Genomic DNA, 8885 nt, shown 5'->3' on the forward strand with positions numbered 1-8885 from the left:
GGTTTATTTTCAGTGTGTCACTGTGGAGCTTGTTAGAACTCTGGATACAAGATTTCTGTGTCCAGCCTGACCCTAATAAACGGCCTGTCGAGCCAAGAAAGAAGTTGGTTTTTGATTACACAACGCAGAAGAAAGTATACACCCACTACACACACGTAGGCTACTCACTGCCATCCTCTTAAGAAGGCATATACCACTCTCATAACACCCTGAACTGAACTAAAGCCCTGAAACAGTTTACATGTACACATAAACCGTATGCATGCATGCAATGAAGATGACGTCTTGGAAACGCAACACGATTCCGTGACCAAGAAAAACGGATATAAATTTCTGAGTTTTTTTCTCACAAATTTGCTACTTTAATCTCAGAATATTAGCGCCCCCCCCCTTTCCAGGTCAGTATTTCTTTTTCTTAAAATGGCCCTAATATGCTGTCGTACATAACAGAGAATGCAGCTGCTCACCTTCAGCATGAGGAGAAGACAAAGTCTGAGTTGAAGGTCCAGGGTTAGTGTTCCTGATGTCATCCAATGTCTGCTGCAGGTCCTTCCTGGGGATCTCCCCTAAAATGTTCCAGGTGACCTGCACTGCATTAGGAATTCCATATGTCTGCTCCATCACAGTCACTGTTTCCAGCCTGTGTTCCTTTTGCAGGTGGCATGTTTTGATGGGTGCGTGGCCCTCTAGGCAGCCGGGCTGCTGCAGAAACCAGTTGAACCTTTTGAACTCTTCATCTGTCAGATCGTCCAGAATGTTCAGAAGGTCCTTTGACGTCATCACAGCTTCCTGGAAAAGTCAGAGGACATCAGCAGCAGCAGTATGTATGAGATGAAGTGACACCATGTCAGATTAGCTTGCAGTGGGAAAACATTCAAGGGAACAGTTCTATAGAGAACTGACGTTCAATAAAAAAATCATCAGTTACAGGCAGTAAAGATCAATGATGTGATCAAACTGATGATTGATCAGATATCGACAGACTCACCTGCTGAATCAGTCCTGACTTCCAGAAGTTTCCACCTTCATGCTGCAGTCTGTAATAAACCATAACTAAACATCTAAACCATAACACAGGGAACTTGATACAAAACTGTGATCATCAGCAGCTCAGTGAACACAAACACACAAAACAACACTGAAGATGAGAACACAATTATAAATAAATCATTTCAAAAATAAAAACACAACCTCCTCTCTGTCCTCACACTGACTCATAGTCCTCTTACCTCTGAGCTTTGGTCCGGCTCTCATGGTCCCCACAGGGTCTTTTAGAGGGAGGGACTCCCTCCTCTCTGTCCTCACACTGACTCATAGCAGAGCTCACACCTTCACACAAACACAGCAACATGACACAGAAACACACAGTCAGCATGTTGTTATTCATGCTTCATGTAGATGCTAACAGGCTAATCATGCTGTTAGCTTAGTATCAGAGCCTCAGACCAGGTTTTGCTCTCAGGCTTTTATTTTGGTGAGTCTGTAAACACACCAACATCTCTGATGCTGTTATTATTGAGGTCACATGCTGTAAGTGGAACAGTGCACACACACATTCAGTGTTTGCTTCAGAGTTCTGTCACTTCTCTCCATGTGTGAACATGTGAATAAATGAACATGTGTTCATGTGTGTTTCTGTCACAGTGTGAACAGACTGAGTGAAACACTGAGACCTTCCTCTGTAACAGTCTGTGGACTGTTTTCTATAGAAAGGACAAACACATGAGCAGCTACTGTCTGAGCTCTGAGGACTGACACACTTCTCCTCATGGCAAATATTAGATTCACATATTTATGAACCCTTGAAGAGAAAATGTTTCTTCTGATGAGTTTCAATCATCAATATGGATTCAAGAAAAATAAAACATGACAAATTGATGCATTTAAATGTTTTAGTTTTAGTAATAAGAATCATCTGAACTCAATTAAACGAGATGCACCTGAACGCACCATGAACAGTAAACCAACCAAACTTACGTAACGTGGCGCGCGGCTGTTGCGCAGCACAGGCGCGTCAAACCGGAAACAGACTGATCTGATAAAGTCAGAATAAAGCGACCTTTTCTCCGCTTGAAGCTTTGAACGAGTCGATCTGAGTTTCAGAGCAAATGAAGCTGCTGAACTTTACAGAGAGAACGATCAACAGAGACGCTTGTTGTTTGTTCCGCGTTTCAGGGACTTACTACAATAAAGATCCATCAGTTACAGGCAGTAAAGATCAATGAGGTGATCACACTGATGATTGATCAGATATCGACAGACTCACCTGCTGAATCAGTCCTGACTTCCAGAAGTTTCCACCTTCATGTGTGGAGCTGCTGGTTCTGCTGCAGTCTGTCTGACAGGAGCTCAAAAACCAAAGTAAGTCCACAGAAGCCACGCCTTTAAACCAGGACACGTGATTTAAAACATGAAAACATTTTAAGCCACGCCTTTAAAATCATATCTGGTTCAAGTTTATCAGCTTTAACTTTAAGAACAGCAACAAAATAATAACAATGTGCTAAAATCTGTCGCTGTTGTGTATCAACCAGCAAACAGTCATTGAAACGGGCATGTTCAACAACCAACAGTGAAAGAGATCGGCCTGTACGGGGATCGAACCGGCGACCTTGGAGTTCTTAGCGCCACGCTCTAACCAGCTGAGTGACGAACTTCAGTCCTAATAAAAACATTCCCTGACCGGGACAACAGACCTCTCAGGTCATCTGTCTGAATGTGTTTGGATGACAGCAGGGGGCCAAGTTGTTGTTTCACCCTCTGAAACTCTTCAGTAAGATGTTCAGATCAGTGGGTCCAGGCTTCACACTTCCTCCATGTTTCAGTACATTCATATCAGAACATACAAAGACTGCGTGAGCCTCGTTTCTATGAAGTGAAGGTGCACAGAGCCCTTTGCCCACAGATCACTCACTTTTTATGTCGGTAAAGTTACCGCTGTTGGCTCATGTGCGTCATTACGCACAGCTCTCTGTCACTGTGCACACTTTGTTGAGTCCCCTGTTGTGTGACGCTGCAGGAAGGAACAACGATCACATGACGTCAGAAAGCGGCCGCAGGTTATCATGACTGTAAACAGTCACATGATGAAACAACAGAGTGCTGAGGCTGCAGCTCTGAAGTGTGGAGCTGAACTAGAGCTTCTGTTATTCAGCAGTGATCTGCTCATTAACGGTCTGCTGCTCCATGTACAGCAGCCTCCCTGTTGTTGCTCTGTCTGTGTCTGTTTACATGACAACAGCTGTGACACAAACAGAACAGTGATGGACTTTATTCAACCTGCTCAGCGAGAGAAGCAGCGAGCAGCTCTGATAGAAGTCTGTCTGCACCATCATCAGGGTCTGATGCTGCTGCAACAGCCGGACTCTGGGACAAAGTGACGTCAGCAGATGTCGGGTTGTCCTCTGAGTCTCTGAAGCAACATGCGGCTCAGCTGGAAAACAGCTTCTGATGGAGCTCTGATAGTCTGACTTCATCTCTGAGAGGAAGAAGAGGGAGAAGCCGCTGCGCAGCCGCGGACTCTCTCCAGCAGCAAAGTGCAGAGATCATCAGAGCTCCACATGAGCTGAACATGAAGAGACACAGTCCGCTAGCAGCTCCTTCACTGTCGGCCTGCAGCGCTGCTCCCACACTCATCTGGACTCTTTCATCCACACAGAAAACACGAGCGGAACATTCAGCCTGCAGAGGAGCTGCCTTGGATTGAGTCTCCGCGGTTCTCATGGTGTGTTCAAGGACCGCCTCTCAGCTGATCATAACTACACTCTGACTGTGCTTGTGTTGCAGCTACGAACTGAACATGGCAGAAGAAGCTCCAGCTCCAGCCGCCGCTCCGGCCGAAGCGCAGAAGAAGAAGGTCTCCAAGCCGAACAAGTCCGGCCCCAGCGTCAGCGAGCTCATCGTGAAAGCTGGGGCCGCTTCCAAGGAGCGGAGCGGCGTGTCTGCAGCCGCCCTCCAGAAGGTTCTGGCTGCCGGAGGATACGATGTGGAGAAGAACAAGTCCCGCGGCAAGAGCCCAGAGCCCCCACTCAGAGAGCTCATCCTCACTGCCCGTTCAAACAGGACCTCTGTGATCATGCTGCTGCACACTGCACAGCTCCACCTGGTTCACTGGGGTTAGTTTGTTAGTGTTAGTTCATGTGTTTACTTATATACTAAAGCAGTAATAAACCTATATTTATTAAGTCAAAGTCAGCTTTATTGCCAAATCTGCTATATGTGCTGGACATACAGAGAATCCAAATTGCGTTACTCTTCACTCCGCAACATATAACATATAACTAAAAACTAAAGATAAATGTAAAGTGTAAAAAAATGTACCTACAATGAGGCACACACAAAATACAAGGCACAAAGTGAAGGCACAATGCAGTGAGAGTGCAAAAGATGTATAGTGCAAGACATAATGTGTTGCAGTTGGCATAATGTGAACAGTCCAGGAATAGTTTAAGACTTAAACTATTAGACACGCCCACGTTACATCTGTATCGCACCAACACGGCCACCAGTTAATTCGGGCACCAGTTGATCCGACACACCTGTGCCGCTCTCTTGGTCCATCATTTTACTGTTGAAAAAAATAGGCCCGCAAAGCATCTTGGGATATGTAAGGCCACGAAGGATGGTAGCGATGCATCCTCCGAATTCTGGCAAAAGGAGGACGCATTTGAAGGACCCTTAGAATTTTGGCGAATTGGGACAGCCTTCGTGCAGCCTAGATGATGAAGATGATGGAGGAGAGTCTCCAGGTCCACACTGCACAGAAAGACCCCTGATGGACTGTCGGTTCTGGTCTTGTTTACGATGAACAATGCAGAGTGCAACTCTGACAAGAAGAATACCTAGAACAACTCCTGCTGCTATCAGTCCAACAGTGTCTGCTGTCTGTCCTGGGTCTGCTGGTGGACTCAGAGCTGGACTCAGAGTTGGACTCAGAGTTGGTCTGTCAGTGTGTGTCTGAGCAGCAGCTGCTGTAAAGGACAAAAATGTGAGTTGAGACTTGTTGATGTTTAAATGAACATGTGGACTGTTTGAATTGAACCTGATGCTGTCTGTCTGTACAGAATATTATATGTTACAGTTAGAAGAACAGAAATCAGACAGTTCTCAGCAGACAGCAGCTTTAACTTACTCACCAGAGACTGTGAGCTCACAGCTGGAAGAACCAGGACCAGAAGCTGTCCTCACATCACACACATAAAGACCAGAGTCTTCAGTCCTGAGTCTGGACAGATGAAGTCTGATTCGTCCTTCTCTGAGGGCGTCTGTGTCACTCTGGACTCTTCCTGAAAAACCTTCATCCACAGACTCTGAGAGCTCAACACCAGCATGGACCTGATACAGGACTGAGTCTTTCTGTTTGGTTAAATGAGAACAGTAGACATAAATGTCCTCAGTCTTAGTCTGAGTGTCTGTGGGGAACGTCCACTCCAGTGTGATGTTGTGGTTCTCCTCTGCCTGATAGGAGCTCTGTGTCTCCTTCACTTCAAGTGCTGCTGCTGAGGAGGTGAGGATGAGGAGCAGCAGGATCATCTTCTCTCTGTGAGAGGACACAGAGGTGAGAGAGAGGCTGCTAAATGGATGATAATAAAAAAAATAACAATCTCTATTTTTACTGTGTTTTAACTGATAAATCTAGCTGACAGCCAGCAAAGTGTTCCTACTTTATCAATCAAAACTTTATTTATGAAGCAGCTTTCATACAGAATACTGTAACACAAAGTGTTTTGCAGACATAAAAACAACAACACCCCCAGATACACACTCTACTTGTATACAGCAAAAGAAAATAATTACAGGATAAAAAGATACAGACCAGGGAGACTCTGTTGTTACTTCCAGCAAGATGTTGGGGTACCAACTTAAATATTACTCCTGCAGAAATGGACTGCTTTGTCAACAACACTGCAGACACATTACACTAGAATACACTTCAAGATCCTTCTTCTTACCTACAAGGCTCTTCATGGACTTGCTCCATTGTATCTGCAGGACCTGATAGTGCCATGTGTCTCCCTCTTCTCCTCCTCTACCTGGCCGACTGGCAGCAGGAAGGTTCCTCCTTAAGTAGACGGGTCCTGTTCAAGGTTTCTTGCTCTTAAAGGGAGTTTTTCCTTCAGGTTCAGGCTCTGGGTCTCACGCTCTGAGTTTCTGTGAAGCGCTTTGATACAATTTCTGATTGTAAAATGTGCTGTATAAATAAAACTGAATTGAACTGAATTTGGTGTGAGGACACACTGAGGAAACACACACCAGAGAAATCAATAAGACTTCAAATGAGAACCACTTCAGTGGCTTCACCTGCACACATCTGCTTCATTGTGGTGCCGGTGTGTCGGATTAACTGGTGCCCGAATTAACTGGTGACCGAGTTGGTGCGATACAGATGTAACGTGGGCGTGTCTCTGTAGGACCCGTTTCTGTTCAAACCAGGAAGTAAACATCGGGAGTTCTTCTTCCATAAAGTTCTATTTTTACTCGTTTTAGGAGTAACAATGAACGTGACGATGTCGGCCAGCATGTAACAGCATGTTCAACGTCCTCAGCTGTGTGGAAAATAAATATATTATGAAGCCAAATTTAAAAAGAAAACGCGGTCACATCTTGAACCGATGGAGGTTTGTTAACAGGGTCAATACAGACCATACATAGAACCTGCTAGTTATGGTCGGGAGATTTTCTATGGCCGTGATTGTTGATTCCTGACCCCCAGGAACATAATCTTGCAATATACTTGAATAATAGTCCTGATTGTGTCTGTTATTAGAAGACAGATGTGGGCTGTCACAGCTGAACCTGGCTGTGGAGGTGTGGATTCAGCCAACATTCATTGGGTCATATCAGTGCTGTACTGTTTACTTTTATGTGTAGGTTACACCACCAATCAACAGTGTCACTACACAAACGCTGCTGATAATGTTAACAATATATTTAACCATGAACGTGCATTCTAAGCAGTATTGTCTGTATCGGATTATTTGGTGCCGCAGTATTTTGAACAGGCAGATGCGCGGACACCAAACACCTCTGTTGACACCGCTAAACTGTTTGTTGTAATCAAAAACTCATATTGTTGTTTTGCTGGTCACGTTTAAACAGATGAACAGCAATAAATGAAAACGTTTATCAACTGGGGCTACACTCATAATGCTCAGCTCAAGAAGCGATGACGTACGCAGCGATAATGTGCGAGCGTCTTCGCCCAGGTTAACTGGTGACCCTGGCACCTGGCGTCTTGACGGGTGAGAAGCAGCTTGTGTTCCTACATGAACAGTGTGATCATTCAGTAACTCTCTGATAGCATTCACCAGTTATCTTAGAGTGTGTTTCTGAGGTCACCAATGATTTCAATACGTTTACTAATAAACCATGTTTGTTTAGCCCTAAAATGGGCCCTGGAAGGAAAGTGCACTCCAATACAGCAGAAGAAGTTGGTTCTGAAGAAGGTGGGGCTTTGTTATCTGTACAAAGAAATACAGAAACACCTGAAAAATCCGGAGCACCTTGGAGCTGTTACCTGACCATCCCCTGCAGAATTTAAAAATTGAAAAGTCTCACAGATCAGACCGAAACTCAGAAAAATGTGTTGACGTCACTTGACATGGTAAAGTTAAAATAAATAAGTAAATCAGATTTTGACTCTAGCCTAAATGCTAAATAAAAAGTTCCATGATATCATTTATTAGTGGGCCAATGCACTGCAATAGGACGTAATGCAAAGCCGCATGCGGCTCTTTCATCCCTCTGTGGCGAGCTCATGTTTGAAAAGAAAGAAAAAACAAAGAAAAATAACAATGTGAATAAATAATGGCCTCTAATTTAAATGTATTGTATTTATTAATGATGTTTTTGTCATAGTGTTGTTGTTTCTTTGGAGATTGAGATGCTCTCATGATATTAACATAAAACGTTTAATATTCTGTCAAACAGTTTTATCTGAGGGGTTTGTGGCTTTATTCGGTGAGAAAAGGCCCAATGGTTCTTTTCATGCTGAAGGTTTCTGACCCCTGCGTTCGGTGCTCGAGTCATCACAGCGGTCACAGCATGGACCTTCCTCCATTAACACACATGAAATACACACTTTAATGAGGACCATGTTTGTGTTTTATCAATGAAACAAATATGGACAGACACTACATGAGACTAAATCCCTATGAACATATGAATAATCAACATAATCACTGATTAATGTTCACAAACACAGAGCTGTGTGTGTGTGTTACAGGGTGGCAACTTTCTTCTGCAGGATTCAAACCGTCGTCATTGGTCATATACACGAGTTAATAAGGAGGAGTTAAGAGTTATCTGCCGCTTTGAGCTAATACAGAGTTGTTTGGACGCCAGGTGCCAGGGTCACCAGTTAACCTGGGCGAAGACGTCATCGCTTCTTGAGCTGAGCATTATGAGTGTAGCCCAAGCTGATAAACGTTTTCATTTATTGCTGTTCATCTGTTTAAACGTGACCAGAAAGACAACAATATGAGTTTTTTATTACAACAAAAAGTTCAGCGGTGTCAACAGAGGTTTTTGGTGTCCGCGCAGCTGCCTGTTCAAAATACTGCGGCACCAAATAATCCGATACAGACAATACTGCTTAGAATGTAGGTTCATGGTTAAATATATTGTTAACATTATCAGCAGCGTTTGTGTAGTGACACTGTTGATTGGTGGTGTACCCTACACATAAAGTAAACAGTACAGCACTGATATGACCCAATGAATGTTGGCTGAATCCACACTTCCACAGCCAGGTTCAGCTGTGACAGCGCACATCCACAGAAGATGCGTGGATTCTGTCTTCTAATAACAGACACAATCAGGACTATTATTCAAGTATAAGATTATGTTCCTGGGGGTCAGGAATCAACAATCACGGCCATAGAAAA

Source organism: Parambassis ranga, chromosome 5, assembly GCF_900634625.1.
Source record: "Parambassis ranga chromosome 5, fParRan2.1, whole genome shotgun sequence".
Classification (NCBI taxonomy): domain Eukaryota; kingdom Metazoa; phylum Chordata; class Actinopteri; family Ambassidae; genus Parambassis; species Parambassis ranga.